Here is a 25,368-nt window from a genome sequence, read left to right as displayed (position 1 = left end):
AAGAATGCATATGGCGAAGGACGTATGGCAAGTATGGCAAATTCCTCCTAAATGTCTATATGGTTCCATCAATGCAATATTTGAAGCTCTATGAAATAAACAAACCAAATTGTTATCAGAACACTCCACTATATTCATGAAAAACACTTTCTCATGTACTCATGGTATAACTCATTTTTACTGTAGGAATTTGGAATAATAGGATGGCAAAATCCTGTTCATGCCTATTCTGTTCCATATATGCAATAGTTGAAGCACTATAAAATACACAATTCATATTGTTATCAAATCCTTCCAATATATTCTTGAAATACACTTTCTTGTGTATCCATACTATTACGTTCCAATGTTTTTACTTTAATTTGGAGTAAAAGGATGGCAAAATCCTCATAAACATGTATTCGTTCCACTATATAATCAGTTTTTGAAACTCTAGAAAACAAACTAGTCAAATTGTTATCAGATCCCTCCACAATATTCATGAAATCCACTTTCTCATGTACCCATGGTATGACTTTCAAGTGTTTTACTGTAGGAAGCTTGAGTAATAGGATGGCAAAATCCTCTTAAACATCTGTTCAGTTCAACATATATCACTACTCGAAGATCTATAAAATACACAATTCAAATTGTTATAAAATCACTCCACTACGTACTTGAAATAAACTTCCTCCTGTACCCATGATATGACTTTCAGTCATTTTTACTGCAGGAATTTGGAATAATGGAGTAGCAAAATTCTGTCGAATGTCTATTCAGTTCCATATATGTAATAATTGAAGCTCTATAAATAAATCAAATCAAATTGTTATCAGATCACTCCACTAAATTCTTGATATACACTATCTTATGTACCTGTGGTATGACTTTCAGTCATTTTTACAGTAGGAATTTAGAGTAATAGTATGGCAATATCCTGTGAAATGTCTATTCAGTTCACTATATATCACTACATGAAGCTGAGTGAAATGCACAAATCAAATTGTTATCAAATCACTTCATTAAATTCTTGAAATACAGTTTCTCTTGTACTCATGAATGACTTTCAGTCATTTTTACTGTAGGAATTTGGAGTAATAGGATGGCAAAAGCCTGTTAAATATCTATTTGGTTCACTACATATCACTTTTCCTTGTACCCATAATATAATGTTGAATATATTTACTGTAAAAATTTAAAGTATTGGGATGGCAAACTCATGTAAATTGCCTGTTTGGTTATATACATGCAACTTTAGAAAGTCTTTAAAATAAACAAATCAAATTGTTATCACATATCACTACTATACTCTTGAACTACTATACTATACTACTATTCTCATAGTCAGTGTAGACGTAGTTTAGGTAGGGGACGGGAGACGTTGTCACTTAGCCTCACAGGTTACATCTTGGCGATAAGCCTAAGGTTACATTATTATGTAAAGATTATTTTATTATTTGTGTAGCTTTTTTTGTACGTTAAAAGCACAGTAACCACGGACAGTTTAATCGTATAGGCCTAAATATTCGATACAGGACATGGAAAATTGAGCGCGAGCATCCCATAGCATGGAAAGCAGGTGCTCGTGACCAAGCTGCCTTTGTTGATGAGCTAAGAACGAGAACGTGCTGTGACTTCCAACATCACAATGTGTCAATAACCTGGAATGATGCGTCATAAGAATAGATTATCGAATGCAAGATTATTTTTTACTGAAACATTACACATTGCGGACTCTGTGTGATGGCGCTTATCGAAAGTGCAAGGGAGTGTACTGTAGTCAGCATGCCAGATTATTGCGGTGAGTTTTGTTGTTGTTGTTTTTTCCTAGATATAGCCATATGCCAAAGATTTTATGAGAACCCATACGTCAAATACAATGGTTAAAAAAGAAAAAAAAATGTACAAAACTAGCTTGTACATTTCATGTTAAAATAATAAATGTTCTTACGTACTTGGTAGGTCTACCTTATATTAAAAACATTTATATAGTGTACGATCTGTAACTGTGTATCAGATCGAAAGCGTATGTGTGCAGAAGGTGTCATAAAAAAAAAAGAAAAGTGTTGTAACGGCCCTAGTGTCGCTGGACAAGGAGCAGGACGGACAGACGTGTATTAACACACGATAGACACCGGCGCTCATATGCAACATAAACAGTGAACATAAAACACGAATACAGATAACGAACTATGTGAACACGAACATGGGCATTGACCGACTAAGATGCACACTCCCACAGCGGTTTAAACACACAGACGTTACAAGACTAAACCATGTGCAGTTGCGCGTTAATTACACAGGCGTGGTTACAAACAAGACTATGAACTCCCACTGCACGCGGCGGGCCGTACCACATGGCTAGTGTGAAGGGGAGCGTTCCATGACAACTGTATATAAAATGTGTTAGACAAAATATAGCGTACCGGTCAAAGGTTCAGACACGCGTGACTGAATATATGTTTTTCAAAGGTTTAAATTCATTCTAATGTAATGGTATATACTTAGAATTTATAGAATATATATATTCTTCAATTCTATCTTCTCAGGGGAACCTCCTCCGTATGAGCCCATTTTCAGGCGACCAGTTAACAAGAGGCGAGTCCGGCAATCTCTCAGTGCTTCTCCGATTTATTCCTCCACATCAGCTGACTTTAAAAAACCATTTAAAGCTCTACACATCATGGATCACAGAATGTCTGTTATTAACGCTATACAAGAACTATACTAAGGCCATAGATCTAGACTAAGACTATAAAGTTATTTCACTTAGCTAAATAACTTTAATACATAATTTAAATCATGCAATGTGTAATAATATTTCTTGTTTTTGTTCAGGAGATGTGCAGACATTATCTGCTGTATTATTTTTGTGGCTGCCATTGTCACCTATATTCTTATTCGCTCCCTGGGTAAGAAACATTTCCAACTACACTTTCATGGGGGGAAAAAAAATCATTATTATTGTGGGCTCAAGCGGAAGGTCTTTTACCCATGTATGGCTTGTGAGATATCCTTCTAACGGAGGTTCTAACACAGCGTGGCTGCTTGGAGACTCTCGTCATGTCGTGTTGCCCCAGAACTCCACTGGGATGTTTTGTGGAGCTGGAGTCAATGTGTAAGTCCCTCACATATTGGATAAGTATTTATATCTTCACAGGAATACCAAAACAGCACACCCAGTATGTAAGGAACACCGTCAGTATTCTTTCGAATGGACTTTAGTGAGTCGGACTAGGGTTACAATGGAGCTGTGCAGGTGCAAATCATGTGGAAACATGAAACATCAACAAGACAAGATGGGTTAGACTTTAGCTTTAAGATTTTCATGATTGGCACTGCACAGCAACAAGTGGAACCAATCAAATCACTTGTGTTTAATGATTGTCTCTAAACCAAGGGGTCCAAACTCAGGTCTAGGAGTGTCACAACACTGCAGAGTTTATTGGTTACCCCAGTCCAATTCACCCTCGAAGAAAGAACACTTAGCTGGGTAGTGGTGTGACTCTCCAGCACTGAATCCTGATACACATACTCAAAAAATTGAATAAAAATTGTTTATTTAATTGGCTAATATTCATGTGTCAAGCTGCATTTGTTTCCTGCATCCTCTCGTGTTTCAGTGACAAACCAAACGTCCTCTACTTTGACCTTCTGAAGTGTGCCAGAGCAACGACAGAAATGGACGCCATTCTAGAGGGTCTCCAGTGTCCAACCACTCAAGTGAGATTTCCACACAAATGTCCTGTTGACATTGTACAGAAACCAAACACGTATGTCAGTAGCCTTTTAGAAATATGCACATGAGACTCATTTATTACAAAACAGTTTAGCATGTAGTATGTGAATGCCAGTTTGTAAGTCTGGGGGCTTGGGTCTCCTTTTGCTGCTTGGTTTGGGAGCCTTTTGCTCTATCATGCAATGAACAATGTGTAAATAGTGTAGATAGAAATATAAAAAGCAACACTGTGTTTAGCTACTCAAATAAGATCTCCTTCACTCTGTGTGTTTGTGCGTTGGTTTGCAGGTCTGTGTTAAAAAATGCCCTTCAGAGTTCTGGAAGTTGCCCCCAGAGGCGTATGCCCCAAATGCCCTGCCTAAAGACTTCTTTCAGCAGCAGTATTGTGACCCTAGACTTGACCTCGCCCAAACCACATTGGTAAAACCTCACACTGCAAATAAGCAATGTAACCAGCTTCATCTCTGAGAAATAAACCCTCACCTCACTCTTGACAGAACAGAATTTGTCGTATCAAAAGTCTTTGCAATATGCAACTCTTTGTACATGTAATTCATGCATTGGCTTAGCCACTCACGCATACATAGCATTTGTGCATACATAGCATTCTGCATGTTAATGAGATTTTCACATGCATTTCCACTACAGAGTGTCCAAGACATCCTCAATCAAGAGCTTTGTCCATATTTCTACACGCCAAGTAAACCAGGTAAAGACAGCAGGATTACACAACTACCTGTTAATTTGTCCATTCTGTTTTGTAACAGTTTGACTATGCTATGTACCAAAACATAACCAAACCACCAGGAAAGTACTTATACCTGCAGTGATAAGTCAGCAGGTTTAATTGTTAGTCATATTATTTTCTGTCTCTCCCTCCACCCAGAACTAGGGAGATGTCTGCCTAGCTTTGACTGGCAGGACGTTCCTCCAGACTTCTCTCTCCCTGGATTCGCTTCCGTTTATGAAACAGTCGAGCACATAAAGGGATATATGGAGTAATCCTTCACACACACTCACACACACATTTCACTCTCAAGCTACTACACATATGCCAATCATCAGGACTATATTGTTTTTATTTCCACTGTGATGTTTCTGTCTCCTCTAGTGGAGGGTCTGGAGCGTAATGACGGCACCGTGCAGAGACCATACCACATGCCCAGGTCTCTGTGGCAAATCCTCCACAAGAGAGACAGCTTTCTCCCTTAATGAATAAACCATCCAGCATATATTTGAGTCTTTTTTCTGTTGTTGTAACTGTAAAACTGTTCTCAACAGCATTTCGACCACTGTTTTGTTCAAAAGAGATCTGACGGGGCGGCCTCTGGACTGATCCAGTTTTGACCGAACGGCAGACACACACTGGATGTTCTGGCAAACATTTACATATCTGGCTGGACCTTAACCATGTTGCTCTGTTTATTTGATACGCCTACTCTTTTCATATACCGCACTGCTTATTGTGTAGGAGTAGGCTTGCTCCTAAATGTGGAGTATATGAGAGGCTTAAGGGGAAGTTGATATATTTAATTGAGTTTTAGTTCTTTGCCAACCTCTCTCATTATGTGTGAAAGATCACATTTCATGGGATGCTACAATATATTTTTTTTTAATTCCTGAGTGTAATAATGTCAAGATTGGCCACCCTCCTGGACTCCCTCTTTCCGTGGTTTCACGTCTTGCGCTGCAGGCCGCTCCCCCCTGCAAGCGTTGGTCAAGACGGGTAGACGCTTACCTGGGATCTCGTCGTTATCAAAATAAACGTGAGCCTACTTCTTCCGGGAACGACGAGATGCCCGTGTACAGGCAGCCACGACCAAGGCACACAGCAGGGTTTAAATACATGAACTAGAAACGAGGGACAGGTGTACGCAATCAGTGTGAGGACAAAATGAAACCGTGGAACGGAACAAAACACAAGACATGGAAAACACGGAACATGGAAGGGACTGATCGTGACAATCAGCATAGATTATTTAACACAAAGATTCAGAACTGCTGGTGCTGTGTATTTAATCATCTAATATAGACACCAGTACCTCCACTAAAGCCTGCCATAATGATATCAACATCAAATGCAAAAAAAGTAATTTTGTTTCCAATAGTAAAACCAAAAAAAAAAAGCCAAACAAATAAAACGTGATGATGGACATGCGCCTCTTTAAAGGATTTTCTCAATAAATATATGTAGAATTTATGACTATAACAGAAAACAGCAAAGAGAAAAATGCAAGAATGCATATGGCGAAGGACGTATGGCAAGTATGGCAAATTCCTCCTAAATGTCTATATGGTTCCATCAATGCAATATTTGAAGCTCTATGAAATAAACAAACCAAATTGTTATCAGAACACTCCACTATATTCATGAAAAACACTTTCTCATGTACTCATGGTATAACTCATTTTTACTGTAGGAATTTGGAATAATAGGATGGCAAAATCCTGTTCATGCCTATTCTGTTCCATATATGCAATAGTTGAAGCACTATAAAATACACAATTCATATTGTTATCAAATCCTTCCAATATATTCTTGAAATACACTTTCTTGTGTATCCATACTATTACGTTCCAATGTTTTTACTTTAATTTGGAGTAAAAGGATGGCAAAATCCTCATAAACATGTATTCGTTCCACTATATAATCAGTTTTTGAAACTCTAGAAAACAAACTAGTCAAATTGTTATCAGATCCCTCCACAATATTCATGAAATCCACTTTCTCATGTACCCATGGTATGACTTTCAAGTGTTTTACTGTAGGAAGCTTGAGTAATAGGATGGCAAAATCCTCTTAAACATCTGTTCAGTTCAACATATATCACTACTCGAAGATCTATAAAATACACAATTCAAATTGTTATAAAATCACTCCACTACGTACTTGAAATAAACTTCCTCCTGTACCCATGATATGACTTTCAGTCATTTTTACTGCAGGAATTTGGAATAATGGAGTAGCAAAATTCTGTCGAATGTCTATTCAGTTCCATATATGTAATAATTGAAGCTCTATAAATAAATCAAATCAAATTGTTATCAGATCACTCCACTAAATTCTTGATATACACTATCTTATGTACCTGTGGTATGACTTTCAGTCATTTTTACAGTAGGAATTTAGAGTAATAGGATGGCAATATCCTGTGAAATGTCTATTCAGTTCACTATATATCACTACATGAAGCTGAGTGAAATGCACAAATCAAATTGTTATCAAATCACTTCATTAAATTCTTGAAATACAGTTTCTCTTGTACTCATGAATGACTTTCAGTCATTTTTACTGTAGGAATTTGGAGTAATAGGATGGCAAAAGCCTGTTAAATATCTATTTGGTTCACTACATATCACTTTTCCTTGTACCCATAATATAATGTTGAATATATTTACTGTAAAAATTTAAAGTATTGGGATGGCAAACTCATGTAAATTGCCTGTTTGGTTATATACATGCAACTTTAGAAAGTCTTTAAAATAAACAAATCAAATTGTTATCACATATCACTACTATACTCTTGAACTACTATACTATACTACTATTCTCATAGTCAGTGTAGACGTAGTTTAGGTAGGGGACGGGAGACGTTGTCACTTAGCCTCACAGGTTACATCTTGGCGATAAGCCTAAGGTTACATTATTATGTAAAGATTATTTTATTATTTGTGTAGCTTTTTTTGTACGTTAAAAGCACAGTAACCACGGACAGTTTAATCGTATAGGCCTAAATATTCGATACAGGACATGGAAAATTGAGCGCGAGCATCCCATAGCATGGAAAGCAGGTGCTCGTGACCAAGCTGCCTTTGTTGATGAGCTAAGAACGAGAACGTGCTGTGACTTCCAACATCACAATGTGTCAATAACCTGGAATGATGCGTCATAAGAATAGATTATCGAATGCAAGATTATTTTTTACTGAAACATTACACATTGCGGACTCTGTGTGATGGCGCTTATCGAAAGTGCAAGGGAGTGTACTGTAGTCAGCATGCCAGATTATTGCGGTGAGTTTTGTTGTTGTTGTTTTTTCCAGATATAGCCATATGCCAAAGATTTTATGAGAACCCATACGTCAAATACAATGGTTAAAAAAGAAAAAAAATGTACAAAACTAGCTTGTACATTTCATGTTAAAATAATAAATGTTCTTACGTACTTGGTAGGTCTACCTTATATTAAAAACATTTATATAGTGTACGATCTGTAACTGTGTATCAGATCGAAAGCGTATGTGTGCAGAAGGTGTCATAAAAAAAAAAAAAGAAAAGTGTTGTAACGGCCCTAGTGTCGCTGGACAAGGAGCAGGACGGACAGACGTGTATTAACACACGATAAAGACACCGGCGCTCATATGCAACATAAACAGTGAACATAAAACACGAATACAGATAACGAACTATGTGAACACGAACATGGGCATTGACCGACTAAGATGCACACTCCCACAGCGGTTTAAACACACAGACGTTACAAGACTAAACCATGTGCAGTTGCGCGTTAATTACACAGGCGTGGTTACAAACAAGACTATGAACTCCCACTGCACGCGGCGGGCCGTACCACATGGCTAGTGTGAAGGGGAGCGTTCCATGACAACTGTATATAAAATGTGTTAGACAAAATATAGCGTACCGGTCAAAGGTTCAGACACGCGTGACTGAATATATGTTTTTCAAAGGTTTAAATTCATTCTAATGTAATGGTATATACTTAGAATTTATAGAATATATATATTCTTCAATTCTATCTTCTCAGGGGAACCTCCTCCGTATGAGCCCATTTTCAGGCGACCAGTTAACAAGAGGCGAGTCCGGCAATCTCTCAGTGCTTCTCCGATTTACTCCTCCACATCAGCTGACTTTAAAAAACCATTTAAAGCTCTACACATCATGGATCACAGAATGTCTGTTATTAACGCTATACAAGAACTATACTAAGGCCATAGATCTAGACTAAGACTATAAAGTTATTTCACTTAGCTAAATAACTTTAATACATAATTTAAATCATGCAATGTGTAATAATATTTCTTGTTTTTGTTCAGGAGATGTGCAGACATTATCTGCTGTATTATTTTTGTGGCTGCCATTGTCACCTATATTCTTATTCGCTCCCTGGGTAAGAAACATTTCCAACTACACTTTCATGGGGGAAAAAAAAAATCATTATTATTGTGGGCTCAAGCGGAAGGTCTTTTACCCATGTATGGCTTGTGAGATATCCTTCTAACGGAGGTTCTAACACAGCGTGGCTGCTTGGAGACTCTCGTCATGTCGTGTTGCCCCAGAACTCCACTGGGATGTTTTGTGGAGCTGGAGTCAATGTGTAAGTCCCTCACATACTGGATAAGTATTTATATCTTCACAGGAATACCAAAACAGCACACCCAGTATGTAAGGAACACCGTCAGTATTCTTTCGAATGGACTTTAGTGAGTCGGACTAGGGTTACAATGGAGCTGTGCAGGTGCAAATCATGTGGAAACATGAAACATCAACAAGACAAGATGGGTTAGACTTTAGCTTTAAGATTTTCATGATTGGCACTGCACAGCAACAAGTGGAACCAATCAAATCACTTGTGTTTAATGATTGTCTCTAAACCAAGGGGTCCAAACTCAGGTCTAGGAGTGTCACAACACTGCAGAGTTTATTGGTTACCCCAGTCCAATTCACCCTCGAAGAAAGAACACTTAGCTGGGTAGTGGTGTGACTCTCCAGCACTGAATCCTGATACACATACTCAAAAAATTGAATAAAAATTGTTTATTTAATTGGCTAATATTCATGTGTCAAGCTGCATTTGTTTCCTGCATCCTCTCGTGTTTCAGTGACAAACCAAACGTCCTCTACTTTGACCTTCTGAAGTGTGCCAGAGCAACGACAGAAATGGACGCCATTCTAGAGGGTCTCCAGTGTCCAACCACTCAAGTGAGATTTCCACACAAATGTCCTGTTGACATTGTACAGAAACCAAACACGTATGTCAGTAGCCTTTTAGAAATATGCACATGAGACTCATTTATTACAAAACAGTTTAGCATGTAGTATGTGAATGCCAGTTTGTAAGTCTGGGGGCTTGGGTCTCCTTTTGCTGCTTGGTTTGGGAGCCTTTTGCTCTATCATGCAATGAACAATGTGTAAATAGTGTAGATAGAAATATAAAAAGCAACACTGTGTTTAGCTACTCAAATAAGATCTCCTTCACTCTGTGTGTTTGTGCGTTGGTTTGCAGGTCTGTGTTAAAAAATGCCCTTCAGAGTTCTGGAAGTTGCCCCCAGAGGCGTATGCCCCAAATGCCCTGCCTAAAGACTTCTTTCAGCAGCAGTATTGTGACCCTAGACTTGACCTCGCCCAAACCACATTGGTAAAACCTCACACTGCAAATAAGCAATGTAACCAGCTTCATCTCTGAGAAATAAACCCTCACCTCACTCTTGACAGAACAGAATTTGTCGTATCAAAAGTCTTTGCAATATGCAACTCTTTGTACATGTAATTCATGCATTGGCTTAGCCACTCACGCATACATAGCATTTGTGCATACATAGCATTCTGCATGTTAATGAGATTTTCACATGCATTTCCACTACAGAGTGTCCAAGACATCCTCAATCAAGAGCTTTGTCCATATTTCTACACGCCAAGTAAACCAGGTAAAGACAGCAGGATTACACAACTACCTGTTAATTTGTCCATTCTGTTTTGTAACAGTTTGACTATGCTATGTACCAAAACATAACCAAACCACCAGGAAAGTACTTATACCTGCAGTGATAAGTCAGCAGGTTTAATTGTTAGTCATATTATTTTCTGTCTCTCCCTCCACCCAGAACTAGGGAGATGTCTGCCTAGCTTTGACTGGCAGGACGTTCCTCCAGACTTCTCTCTCCCTGGATTCGCTTCCGTTTATGAAACAGTCGAGCACATAAAGGGATATATGGAGTAATCCTTCACACACACTCACACACACATTTCACTCTCAAGCTACTACACATATGCCAATCATCAGGACTATATTGTTTTTATTTCCACTGTGATGTTTCTGTCTCCTCTAGTGGAGGGTCTGGAGCGTAATGACGGCACCGTGCAGAGACCATACCACATGCCCAGGTCTCTGTGGCAAATCCTCCACAAGAGAGACAGCTTTCTCCCTTAATGAATAAACCATCCAGCATATATTTGAGTCTTTTTTCTGTTGTTGTAACTGTAAAACTGTTCTCAACAGCATTTCGACCACTGTTTTGTTCAAAAGAGATCTGACGGGGCGGCCTCTGGACTGATCCAGTTTTGACCGAACGGCAGACACACACTGGATGTTCTGGCAAACATTTACATATCTGGCTGGACCTTAACCATGTTGCTCTGTTTATTTGATACGCCTACTCTTTTCATATACCGCACTGCTTATTGTGTAGGAGTAGGCTTGCTCCTAAATGTGGAGTATATGAGAGGCTTAAGGGGAAGTTGATATATTTAATTGAGTTTTAGTTCTTTGCCAACCTCTCTCATTATGTGTGAAAGATCACATTTCATGGGATGCTACAATATATTTTTTTTTAATTCCTGAGTGTAATAATGTCAAGATTGGCCACCCTCCTGGACTCCCTCTTTCCGTGGTTTCACGTCTTGCGCTGCAGGCCGCTCCCCCCTGCAAGCGTTGGTCAAGACGGGTAGACGCTTACCTGGGATCTCGTCGTTATCAAAATAAACGTGAGCCTACTTCTTCCGGGAACGACGAGATGCCCGTGTACAGGCAGCCACGACCAAGGCACACAGCAGGGTTTAAATACATGAACTAGAAACGAGGGACAGGTGTACGCAATCAGTGTGAGGACAAAATGAAACCGTGGAACGGAACAAAACACAAGACATGGAAAACACGGAACATGGAAGGGACTGATCGTGACAATCAGCATAGATTATTTAACACAAAGATTCAGAACTGCTGGTGCTGTGTATTTAATCATCTAATATAGACACCAGTACCTCCACTAAAGCCTGCCATAATGATATCAACATCAAATGCAAAAAAAGTAATTTTGTTTCCAATAGTAAAACCAAAAAAAAAAAGCCAAACAAATAAAACGTGATGATGGACATGCGCCTCTTTAAAGGATTTTCTCAATAAATATATGTAGAATTTATGACTATAACAGAAAACAGCAAAGAGAAAAATGCAAGAATGCATATGGCGAAGGACGTATGGCAAGTATGGCAAATTCCTCCTAAATGTCTATATGGTTCCATCAATGCAATATTTGAAGCTCTATGAAATAAACAAACCAAATTGTTATCAGAACACTCCACTATATTCATGAAAAACACTTTCTCATGTACTCATGGTATAACTCATTTTTACTGTAGGAATTTGGAATAATAGGATGGCAAAATCCTGTTCATGCCTATTCTGTTCCATATATGCAATAGTTGAAGCACTATAAAATACACAATTCATATTGTTATCAAATCCTTCCAATATATTCTTGAAATACACTTTCTTGTGTATCCATACTATTACGTTCCAATGTTTTTACTTTAATTTGGAGTAAAAGGATGGCAAAATCCTCATAAACATGTATTCGTTCCACTATATAATCAGTTTTTGAAACTCTAGAAAACAAACTAGTCAAATTGTTATCAGATCCCTCCACAATATTCATGAAATCCACTTTCTCATGTACCCATGGTATGACTTTCAAGTGTTTTACTGTAGGAAGCTTGAGTAATAGGATGGCAAAATCCTCTTAAACATCTGTTCAGTTCAACATATATCACTACTCGAAGATCTATAAAATACACAATTCAAATTGTTATAAAATCACTCCACTACGTACTTGAAATAAACTTCCTCCTGTACCCATGATATGACTTTCAGTCATTTTTACTGCAGGAATTTGGAATAATGGAGTAGCAAAATTCTGTCGAATGTCTATTCAGTTCCATATATGTAATAATTGAAGCTCTATAAATAAATCAAATCAAATTGTTATCAGATCACTCCACTAAATTCTTGATATACACTATCTTATGTACCTGTGGTATGACTTTCAGTCATTTTTACAGTAGGAATTTAGAGTAATAGGATGGCAATATCCTGTGAAATGTCTATTCAGTTCACTATATATCACTACATGAAGCTGAGTGAAATGCACAAATCAAATTGTTATCAAATCACTTCATTAAATTCTTGAAATACAGTTTCTCTTGTACTCATGAATGACTTTCAGTCATTTTTACTGTAGGAATTTGGAGTAATAGGATGGCAAAAGCCTGTTAAATATCTATTTGGTTCACTACATATCACTTTTCCTTGTACCCATAATATAATGTTGAATATATTTACTGTAAAAATTTAAAGTATTGGGATGGCAAACTCATGTAAATTGCCTGTTTGGTTATATACATGCAACTTTAGAAAGTCTTTAAAATAAACAAATCAAATTGTTATCACATATCACTACTATACTCTTGAACTACTATACTATACTACTATTCTCATAGTCAGTGTAGACGTAGTTTAGGTAGGGGACGGGAGACGTTGTCACTTAGCCTCACAGGTTACATCTTGGCGATAAGCCTAAGGTTACATTATTATGTAAAGATTATTTTATTATTTGTGTAGCTTTTTTTGTACGTTAAAAGCACAGTAACCACGGACAGTTTAATCGTATAGGCCTAAATATTCGATACAGGACATGGAAAATTGAGCGCGAGCATCCCATAGCATGGAAAGCAGGTGCTCGTGACCAAGCTGCCTTTGTTGATGAGCTAAGAACGAGAACGTGCTGTGACTTCCAACATCACAATGTGTCAATAACCTGGAATGATGCGTCATAAGAATAGATTATCGAATGCAAGATTATTTTTTACTGAAACATTACACATTGCGGACTCTGTGTGATGGCGCTTATCGAAAGTGCAAGGGAGTGTACTGTAGTCAGCATGCCAGATTATTGCGGTGAGTTTTGTTGTTGTTGTTTTTTCCAGATATAGCCATATGCCAAAGATTTTATGAGAACCCATACGTCAAATACAATGGTTAAAAAAGAAAAAAAATGTACAAAACTAGCTTGTACATTTCATGTTAAAATAATAAATGTTCTTACGTACTTGGTAGGTCTACCTTATATTAAAAACATTTATATAGTGTACGATCTGTAACTGTGTATCAGATCGAAAGCGTATGTGTGCAGAAGGTGTCATAAAAAAAAAAAGAAAAGTGTTGTAACGGCCCTAGTGTCGCTGGACAAGGAGCAGGACGGACAGACGTGTATTAACACACGATAAAGACACCGGCGCTCATATGCAACATAAACAGTGAACATAAAACACGAATACAGATAACGAACTATGTGAACACGAACATGGGCATTGACCGACTAAGATGCACACTCCCACAGCGGTTTAAACACACAGACGTTACAAGACTAAACCATGTGCAGTTGCGCGTTAATTACACAGGCGTGGTTACAAACAAGACTATGAACTCCCACTGCACGCGGCGGGCCGTACCACATGGCTAGTGTGAAGGGGAGCGTTCCATGACAACTGTATATAAAATGTGTTAGACAAAATATAGCGTACCGGTCAAAGGTTCAGACACGCGTGACTGAATATATGTTTTTCAAAGGTTTAAATTCATTCTAATGTAATGGTATATACTTAGAATTTATAGAATATATATATTCTTCAATTCTATCTTCTCAGGGGAACCTCCTCCGTATGAGCCCATTTTCAGGCGACCAGTTAACAAGAGGCGAGTCCGGCAATCTCTCAGTGCTTCTCCGATTTACTCCTCCACATCAGCTGACTTTAAAAAACCATTTAAAGCTCTACACATCATGGATCACAGAATGTCTGTTATTAACGCTATACAAGAACTATACTAAGGCCATAGATCTAGACTAAGACTATAAAGTTATTTCACTTAGCTAAATAACTTTAATACATAATTTAAATCATGCAATGTGTAATAATATTTCTTGTTTTTGTTCAGGAGATGTGCAGACATTATCTGCTGTATTATTTTTGTGGCTGCCATTGTCACCTATATTCTTATTCGCTCCCTGGGTAAGAAACATTTCCAACTACACTTTCATGGGGGAAAAAAAAATCATTATTATTGTGGGCTCAAGCGGAAGGTCTTTTACCCATGTATGGCTTGTGAGATATCCTTCTAACGGAGGTTCTAACACAGCGTGGCTGCTTGGAGACTCTCGTCATGTCGTGTTGCCCCAGAACTCCACTGGGATGTTTTGTGGAGCTGGAGTCAATGTGTAAGTCCCTCACATACTGGATAAGTATTTATATCTTCACAGGAATACCAAAACAGCACACCCAGTATGTAAGGAACACCGTCAGTATTCTTTCGAATGGACTTTAGTGAGTCGGACTAGGGTTACAATGGAGCTTTGCAGGTGCAAATCATGTGGAAACATGAAACATCAACAAGACAAGATGGGTTAGACTTTAGCTTTAAGATTTTCATGATTGGCACTGCACAGCAACAAGTGGAACCAATCAAATCACTTGTGTTTAATGATTGTCTCTAAACCAAGGGGTCCAAACTCAGGTCTAGGAGTGTCACAACACTGCAGAGTTTATTGGTTACCCCAGTCCAATTCACCCTCGAAGAAAGAACACTTAGCTGGGTAGTGGTGTGACTCTCCAGCACTGAATCCTGATACACATACTCAAAAAATTGAATAAAAATTGTTTATTTAATTGGCTAATATTCATGTCAAGCTGCATTTGTTTCCTGCATCCTCTCGTGTTTCAGTGACAAACCAAACGTCCTCTACTTTGACCTTCTGAAGTGTGCCAGAGCAACGACAGAAATGGACGCCATTCTAGAGGGTCTCCAGTGTCCAACCACTCAAGTGAGATTTCCACACAAATGTCCTGTTGACATTGTACAGAAACCAAACACGTATGTCAGTAGCCTTTTAGAAATATGCACATGAGACTCATTTATTACAAAACAGTTTAGCATGTAGTATGTGAATGCCAGTTTGTAAGTCTGGGGGCTTGGGTCTCCTTTTGCTGCTTGGTTTGGGAGCCTTTTGCTCTATCATGCAATGAACAATGTTTAAATAGTGTAGATAGAAATATAAAAAGCAACACTGTGTTTAGCTACTCAAATAAGATCTCCTTCACTCTGTGTGTTTGTGCGTTGGTTTGCAGGTCTGTGTTAAAAAATGCCCTTCAGAGTTCTGGAAGTTGCCCCCAAATGCCCTGCCTAAAGACTTCTTTCAGCAGCAGTATTGTGACCCTAGACTTGACCTCGCCCAAACCACATTGGTAAAACCTCACACTGCAAATAAGCAATGTAACCAGCTTCATCTCTGAGAAATAAACCCTCACCTCACTCTTGACAGAACAGAATTTGTCGTATCAAAAGTCTTTGCAATATGCAACTCTTTGTACATGTAATTCATGCATTGGCTTAGCCACTCACGCATACATAGCATTTGTGCATACATAGCATTCTGCATGTTAATGAGATTTTCACATGCATTTCCACTACAGAGTGTCCAAGACATCCTCAATCAAGAGCTTTGTCCATATTTCTACACGCCAAGTAAACCAGGTAAAGACAGCAGGATTACACAACTACCTGTTAATTTGTCCATTCTGTTTTGTAACAGTTTGACTATGCTATGTACCAAAACATAACCAAACCACCAGGAAAGTACTTATACCTGCAGTGATAAGTCAGCAGGTTTAATTGTTAGTCATATTATTTTCTGTCTCTCCCTCCACCCAGAACTAGGGAGATGTCTGCCTAGCTTTGACTGGCAGGACGTTCCTCCAGACTTCTCTCTCCCTGGATTCGCTTCCGTTAATGAAACAGTCGAGCACATAAAGGGATATATGGAGTAATCCTTCACACACACTCACACACACATTTCACTCTCAAGCTACTACACATATGCCAATCATCAGGACTATATTGTTTTTATTTCCACTGTGATGTTTCTGTCTCCTCTAGTGGAGGGTCTGGAGCGTAATGACGGCACCGTGCAGAGACCATACCACATGCCCAGGTCTCTGTGGCAAATCCTCTACAAGAGAGATAGCTTTCTCCCTTAATGAATAAACCATCCAGCATATATTTGAGTCTTTTTTCTGTTGTTGTAACTGCAAAACTGTTCTCAACAGCATTTCGACCACTGTTTTGTTCAAAAGAGATCTGACGGGGCGGCCTCTGGACTGATCCAGTTTTGACCGAACGGCAGACACACACTGGATGTTCTGGCAAACATTTACATATCTGGCTGGACCTTAACCATGTTGCTCTGTTTATTTGATACGCCTACTCTTTTCATATACCGCACTGCTTATTGTGTAGGAGTAGGCTTGCTCCTAAATGTGGAGTATATGAGAGGCTTAAGGGGAAGTTGATATATTTAATTGAGTTTTAGTTCTTTGCCAACCTCTCTCATTATGTGTGAAAGATCACATTTCATGGGATGCTACAATATATTTTTTTTAATTCCTGAGTGTAATAATGTCAAGATTGGCCACCCTCCTGGACTCCCTCTTTCCGTGGTTGCACGTCTTGCGCTGCAGGCCGCTCCCCCCTGCAAGCGTTGGTCAAGACGGGTAGACGCTTACCTGGGATCTCGTCGTTATCAAAATAAACGTGAGCCTGCTTCTTCCGGGAACGACGAGATGCCCGTGTACAGGCAGCCACGACCAAGGCACACAGCAGGGTTTAAATACATGAACTAGAAACGAGGGACAGGTGTACGCAATCAGTGTGAGGACAAAATGAAACCGTGGAACGGAACAAAACACAAGACATGGAAAACACGGAACATGGAAGGGACTGATCGTGACAATCAGCATAGATTATTTAACACAAAGATTCAGAACTGCTGGTGCTGTGTATTTAATCATCTAATATAGACACCAGTACCTCCACTAAAGCCTGCCATAATGATATCAACATCAAATGCAAAAAAAGTAATTTTGTTTCCAATAGTAAAACCCAAAAAAAAAGCCAAACAAATAAAACGTGATGATGGACATGCGCCTCTTTAAAGGATTTTCTCAATAAATATATGTAGAATTTATGACTATAACAGAAAACAGCAAAGAGAAAAATGCAAGAATGCATATGGCGAAGGACGTATGGCAAGTATGGCAAATTCCTCCTAAATGTCTATATGGTTCCATCAATGCAATATTTGAAGCTCTATGAAATAAACAAACCAAATTGTTATCAGAACACTCCACTATATTCATGAAAAACACTTTCTCATGTACTCATGGTATAACTCATTTTTACTGTAGGAATTTGGAATAATAGGATGGCAAAATCCTGTTCATGCCTATTCTGTTCCATATATGCAATAGTTGAAGCACTATAAAATACACAATTCATATTGTTATCAAATCCTTCCAATATATTCTTGAAATACACTTTCTTGTGTATCCATACTATTACGTTCCAATGTTTTTACTTTAATTTGGAGTAAAAGGATGGCAAAATCCTCATAAACATGTATTCGTTCCACTATATAATCAGTTTTTGAAACTCTAGAAAACAAACTAGTCAAATTGTTATCAGATCCCTCCACAATATTCATGAAATCCACTTTCTCATGTACCCATGGTATGACTTTCAAGTGTTTTACTGTAGGAAGCTTGAGTAATAGGATGGCAAAATCCTCTTAAACATCTGTTCAGTTCAACATATATCACTACTCGAAGATCTATAAAATACACAATTCAAATTGTTATAAAATCACTCCACTACGTACTTGAAATAAACTTCCTCCTGTACCCATGATATGACTTTCAGTCATTTTTACTGCAGGAATTTGGAATAATGGAGTAGCAAAATTCTGTCGAATGTCTATTCAGTTCCATATATGTAATAATTGAAGCTCTATAAATAAATCAAATCAAATTGTTATCAGATCACTCCACTAAATTCTTGATATACACTATCTTATGTACCTGTGGTATGACTTTCAGTCATTTTTACAGTAGGAATTTAGAGTAATAGGATGGCAATATCCTGTGAAATGTCTATTCAGTTCACTATATATCACTACATGAAGCTGAGTGAAATGCACAAATCAAATTGTTATCAAATCACTTCATTAAATTCTTGAAATACAGTTTCTCTTGTACTCATGAATGACTTTCAGTCATTTTTACTGTAGGAATTTGGAGTAATAGGATGGCAAAAGCCTGTTAAATATCTATTTGGTTCACTACATATCACTTTTCCTTGTACCCATAATATAATGTTGAATATATTTACTGTAAAAATTTAAAGTATTGGGATGGCAAACTCATGTAAATTGCCTGTTTGGTTATATACATGCAACTTTAGAAAGTCTTTAAAATAAACAAATCAAATTGTTATCACATATCACTACTATACTCTTGAACTACTATACTATACTACTATTCTCATAGTCAGTGTAGACGTAGTTTAGGTAGGGGACGGGAGACGTTGTCACTTAGCCTCACAGGTTACATCTTGGCGATAAGCCTAAGGTTACATTATTATGTAAAGATTATTTTATTATTTGTGTAGCTTTTTTTGTACGTTAAAAGCACAGTAACCACGGACAGTTTAATCGTATAGGCCTAAATATTCGATACAGGACATGGAAAATTGAGCGCGAGCATCCCATAGCATGGAAAGCAGGTGCTCGTGACCAAGCTGCCTTTGTTGATGAGCTAAGAACGAGAACGTGCTGTGACTTCCAACATCACAATGTGTCAATAACCTGGAATGATGCGTCATAAGAATAGATTATCGAATGCAAGATTATTTTTTACTGAAACATTACACATTGCGGACTCTGTGTGATGGCGCTTATCGAAAGTGCAAGGGAGTGTACTGTAGTCAGCATGCCAGATTATTGCGGTGAGTTTTGTTGTTGTTGTTTTTTCCAGATATAGCCATATGCCAAAGATTTTATGAGAACCCATACGTCAAATACAATGGTTAAAAAAGAAAAAAAATGTACAAAACTAGCTTGTACATTTCATGTTAAAATAATAAATGTTCTTACGTACTTGGTAGGTCTACCTTATATTAAAAACATTTATATAGTGTACGATCTGTAACTGTGTATCAGATCGAAAGCGTATGTGTGCAGAAGGTGTCATAAAAAAAAAAAAGAAAAGTGTTGTAACGGCCCTAGTGTCGCTGGACAAGGAGCAGGACGGACAGACGTGTATTAACACACGATAAAGACACCGGCGCTCATATGCAACATAAACAGTGAACATAAAACACGAATACAGATAACGAACTATGTGAACACGAACATGGGCATTGACCGACTAAGATGCACACTCCCACAGCGGTTTAAACACACAGACGTTACAAGACTAAACCATGTGCAGTTGCGCGTTAATTACACAGGCGTGGTTACAAACAAGACTATGAACTCCCACTGCACGCGGCGGGCCGTACCACATGGCTAGTGTGAAGGGGAGCGTTCCATGACAACTGTATATAAAATGTGTTAGACAAAATATAGCGTACCGGTCAAAGGTTCAGACACGCGTGACTGAATATATGTTTTTCAAAGGTTTAAATTCATTCTAATGTAATGGTATATACTTAGAATTTATAGAATATATATATTCTTCAATTCTATCTTCTCAGGGGAACCTCCTCCGTATGAGCCCATTTTCAGGCGACCAGTTAACAAGAGGCGAGTCCGGCAATCTCTCAGTGCTTCTCCGATTTACTCCTCCACATCAGCTGACTTTAAAAAACCATTTAAAGCTCTACACATCATGGATCACAGAATGTCTGTTATTAACGCTATACAAGAACTATACTAAGGCCATAGATCTAGACTAAGACTATAAAGTTATTTCACTTAGCTAAATAACTTTAATACATAATTTAAATCATGCAATGTGTAATAATATTTCTTGTTTTTGTTCAGGAGATGTGCAGACATTATCTGCTGTATTATTTTTGTGGCTGCCATTGTCACCTATATTCTTATTCGCTCCCTGGGTAAGAAACATTTCCAACTACACTTTCATGGGGGAAAAAAAAATCATTATTATTGTGGGCTCAAGCGGAAGGTCTTTTACCCATGTATGGCTTGTGAGATATCCTTCTAACGGAGGTTCTAACACAGCGTGGCTGCTTGGAGACTCTCGTCATGTCGTGTTGCCCCAGAACTCCACTGGGATGTTTTGTGGAGCTGGAGTCAATGTGTAAGTCCCTCACATACTGGATAAGTATTTATATCTTCACAGGAATACCAAAACAGCACACCCAGTATGTAAGGAACACCGTCAGTATTCTTTCGAATGGACTTTAGTGAGTCGGACTAGGGTTACAATGGAGCTGTGCAGGTGCAAATCATGTGGAAACATGAAACATCAACAAGACAAGATGGGTTAGACTTTAGCTTTAAGATTTTCATGATTGGCACTGCACAGCAACAAGTGGAACCAATCAAATCACTTGTGTTTAATGATTGTCTCTAAACCAAGGGGTCCAAACTCAGGTCTAGGAGTGTCACAACACTGCAGAGTTTATTGGTTACCCCAGTCCAATTCACCCTCGAAGAAAGAACACTTAGCTGGGTAGTGGTGTGACTCTCCAGCACTGAATCCTGATACACATACTCAAAAAATTGAATAAAAATTGTTTATTTAATTGGCTAATATTCATGTGTCAAGCTGCATTTGTTTCCTGCATCCTCTCGTGTTTCAGTGACAAACCAAACGTCCTCTACTTTGACCTTCTGAAGTGTGCCAGAGCAACGACAGAAATGGACGCCATTCTAGAGGGTCTCCAGTGTCCAACCACTCAAGTGAGATTTCCACACAAATGTCCTGTTGACATTGTACAGAAACCAAACACGTATGTCAGTAGCCTTTTAGAAATATGCACATGAGACTCATTTATTACAAAACAGTTTAGCATGTAGTATGTGAATGCCAGTTTGTAAGTCTGGGGGCTTGGGTCTCCTTTTGCTGCTTGGTTTGGGAGCCTTTTGCTCTATCATGCAATGAACAATGTGTAAATAGTGTAGATAGAAATATAAAAAGCAACACTGTGTTTAGCTACTCAAATAAGATCTCCTTCACTCTGTGTGTTTGTGCGTTGGTTTGCAGGTCTGTGTTAAAAAATGCCCTTCAGAGTTCTGGAAGTTGCCCCCAGAGGCGTATGCCCCAAATGCCCTGCCTAAAGACTTCTTTCAGCAGCAGTATTGTGACCCTAGACTTGACCTCGCCCAAACCACATTGGTAAAACCTCACACTGCAAATAAGCAATGTAACCAGCTTCATCTCTGAGAAATAAACCCTCACCTCACTCTTGACAGAACAGAATTTGTCGTATCAAAAGTCTTTGCAATATGCAACTCTTTGTACATGTAATTCATGCATTGGCTTAGCCACTCACGCATACATAGCATTTGTGCATACATAGCATTCTGCATGTTAATGAGATTTTCACATGCATTTCCACTACAGAGTGTCCAAGACATCCTCAATCAAGAGCTTTGTCCATATTTCTACACGCCAAGTAAACCAGGTAAAGACAGCAGGATTACACAACTACCTGTTAATTTGTCCATTCTGTTTTGTAACAGTTTGACTATGCTATGTACCAAAACATAACCAAACCACCAGGAAAGTACTTATACCTGCAGTGATAAGTCAGCAGGTTTAATTGTTAGTCATATTATTTTCTGTCTCTCCCTCCACCCAGAACTAGGGAGATGTCTGCCTAGCTTTGACTGGCAGGACGTTCCTCCAGACTTCTCTCTCCCTGGATTCGCTTCCGTTAATGAAACAGTCGAGCACATAAAGGGATATATGGAGTAATCCTTCACACACACTCACACACACATTTCACTCTCAAGCTACTACACATATGCCAATCATCAGGACTATATTGTTTTTATTTCCACTGTGATGTTTCTGTCTCCTCTAGTGGAGGGTCTGGAGCGTAATGACGGCACCGTGCAGAGACCATACCACATGCCCAGGTCTCTGTGGCAAATCCTCTACAAGAGAGACAGCTTTCTCCCTTAATGAATAAACCATCCAGCATATATTTGAGTCTTTTTTCTGTTGTTGTAACTGCAAAACTGTTCTCAACAGCATTTCGACCACTGTTTTGTTCAAAAGAGATCTGACGGGGCGGCCTCTGGACTGATCCAGTTTTGACCGAACGGCAGACACACACTGGATGTTCTGGCAAACATTTACATATCTGGCTGGACCTTAACCATGTTGCTCTGTTTATTTGATACGCCTACTCTTTTCATATACCGCACTGCTTATTGTGTAGGAGTAGGCTTGCTCCTAAATGTGGAGTATATGAGAGGCTTAAGGGGAAGTTGATATATTTAATTGAGTTTTAGTTCTTTGCCAACCTCTCTCATTATGTGTGAAAGATCACATTTCATGGGATGCTACAATATATTTTTTTTAATTCCTGAGTGTAATAATGTCAAGATTGGCCACCCTCCTGGACTCCCTCTTTCCGTGGTTGCACGTCTTGCGCTGCAGGCCGCTCCCCCCTGCAAGCGTTGGTCAAGACGGGTAGACGCTTACCTGGGATCTCGTCGTTATCAAAATAAACGTGAGCCTGCTTCTTCCGGGAACGACGAGATGCCCGTGTACAGGCAGCCACGACCAAGGCACACAGCAGGGTTTAAATACATGAACTAGAAACGAGGGACAGGTGTACGCAGTCAGTGTGAGGACAAAATGAAACCGTGGAACGGAACAAAACACAAGACATGGAAAACACGGAACATGGAAGGGACTGATCGTGACAATCAGCATAGATTATTTAACACAAAGATTCAGAACTGCTGGTGCTGTGTATTTAATCATCTAATATAGACACCAGTACCTCCACTAAAGCCTGCCATAATGATATCAACATCAAATGCAAAAAAAGTAATTTTGTTTCCAATAGTAAAACCCAAAAAAAAAGCCAAACAAATAAAACGTGATGATGGACATGCGCCTCTTTAAAGGATTTTCTCAATAAATATATGTAGAATTTATGACTATAACAGAAAACAGCAAAGAGAAAAATGCAAGAATGCATATGGCGAAGGACGTATGGCAAGTATGGCAAATTCCTCCTAAATGTCTATATGGTTCCATCAATGCAATATTTGAAGCTCTATGAAATAAACAAACCAAATTGTTATCAGAACACTCCACTATATTCATGAAAAACACTTTCTCATGTACTCATGGTATAACTCATTTTTACTGTAGGAATTTGGAATAATAGGATGGCAAAATCCTGTTCATGCCTATTCTGTTCCATATATGCAATAGTTGAAGCACTATAAAATACACAATTCATATTGTTATCAAATCCTTCCAATATATTCTTGAAATACACTTTCTTGTGTATCCATACTATTACGTTCCAATGTTTTTACTTTAATTTGGAGTAAAAGGATGGCAAAATCCTCATAAACATGTATTCGTTCCACTATATAATCAGTTTTTGAAACTCTAGAAAACAAACTAGTCAAATTGTTATCAAATCCCTCCACAATATTCATGAAATCCACTTTCTCATGTACCCATGGTATGACTTTCAAGTGTTTTACTGTAGGAAGCTTGAGTAATAGGATGGCAAAATCCTCTTAAACATCTGTTCAGTTCAACATATATCACTACTCGAAGATCTATAAAATACACAATTCAAATTGTTATAAAATCACTCCACTACGTACTTGAAATAAACTTCCTCCTGTACCCATGATATGACTTTCAGTCATTTTTACTGCAGGAATTTGGAATAATGGAGTAGCAAAATTCTGTCGAATGTCTATTCAGTTCCATATATGTAATAATTGAAGCTCTATAAATAAATCAAATCAAATTGTTATCAGATCACTCCACTAAATTCTTGATATACACTATCTTATGTACCTGTGGTATGACTTTCAGTCATTTTTACAGTAGGAATTTAGAGTAATAGTATGGCAATATCCTGTGAAATGTCTATTCAGTTCACTATATATCACTACATGAAGCTGAGTGAAATGCACAAATCAAATTGTTATCAAATCACTTCATTAAATTCTTGAAATACAGTTTCTCTTGTACTCATGAATGACTTTCAGTCATTTTTACTGTAGGAATTTGGAGTAATAGGATGGCAAAAGCCTGTTAAATATCTATTTGGTTCACTACATATCACTTTTCCTTGTACCCATAATATAATGTTGAATATATTTACTGTAAAAATTTAAAGTATTGGGATGGCAAACTCATGTAAATTGCCTGTTTGGTTATATACATGCAACTTTAGAAAGTCTTTAAAATAAACAAATCAAATTGTTATCACATATCACTACTATACTCTTGAACTACTATACTATACTACTATTCTCATAGTCAGTGTAGACGTAGTTTAGGTAGGGGACGGGAGACGTTGTCACTTAGCCTCACAGGTTACATCTTGGCGATAAGCCTAAGGTTACATTATTATGTAAAGATTATTTTATTATTTGTGTAGCTTTTTTTGTACGTTAAAAGCACAGTAACCACGGACAGTTTAATCGTATAGGCCTAAATATTCGATACAGGACATGGAAAATTGAGCGCGAGCATCCCATAGCATGGAAAGCAGGTGCTCGTGACCAAGC

Source organism: Electrophorus electricus, unplaced genomic scaffold (assembly GCF_041902795.1).
Source record: "Electrophorus electricus isolate QZ-2024a unplaced genomic scaffold, ASM4190279v1 Scaffold50, whole genome shotgun sequence".
NCBI classification, from domain to species: Eukaryota; Metazoa; Chordata; class Actinopteri; order Gymnotiformes; family Gymnotidae; genus Electrophorus; species Electrophorus electricus.
This window is presented reverse-complemented; position numbering follows the sequence as displayed.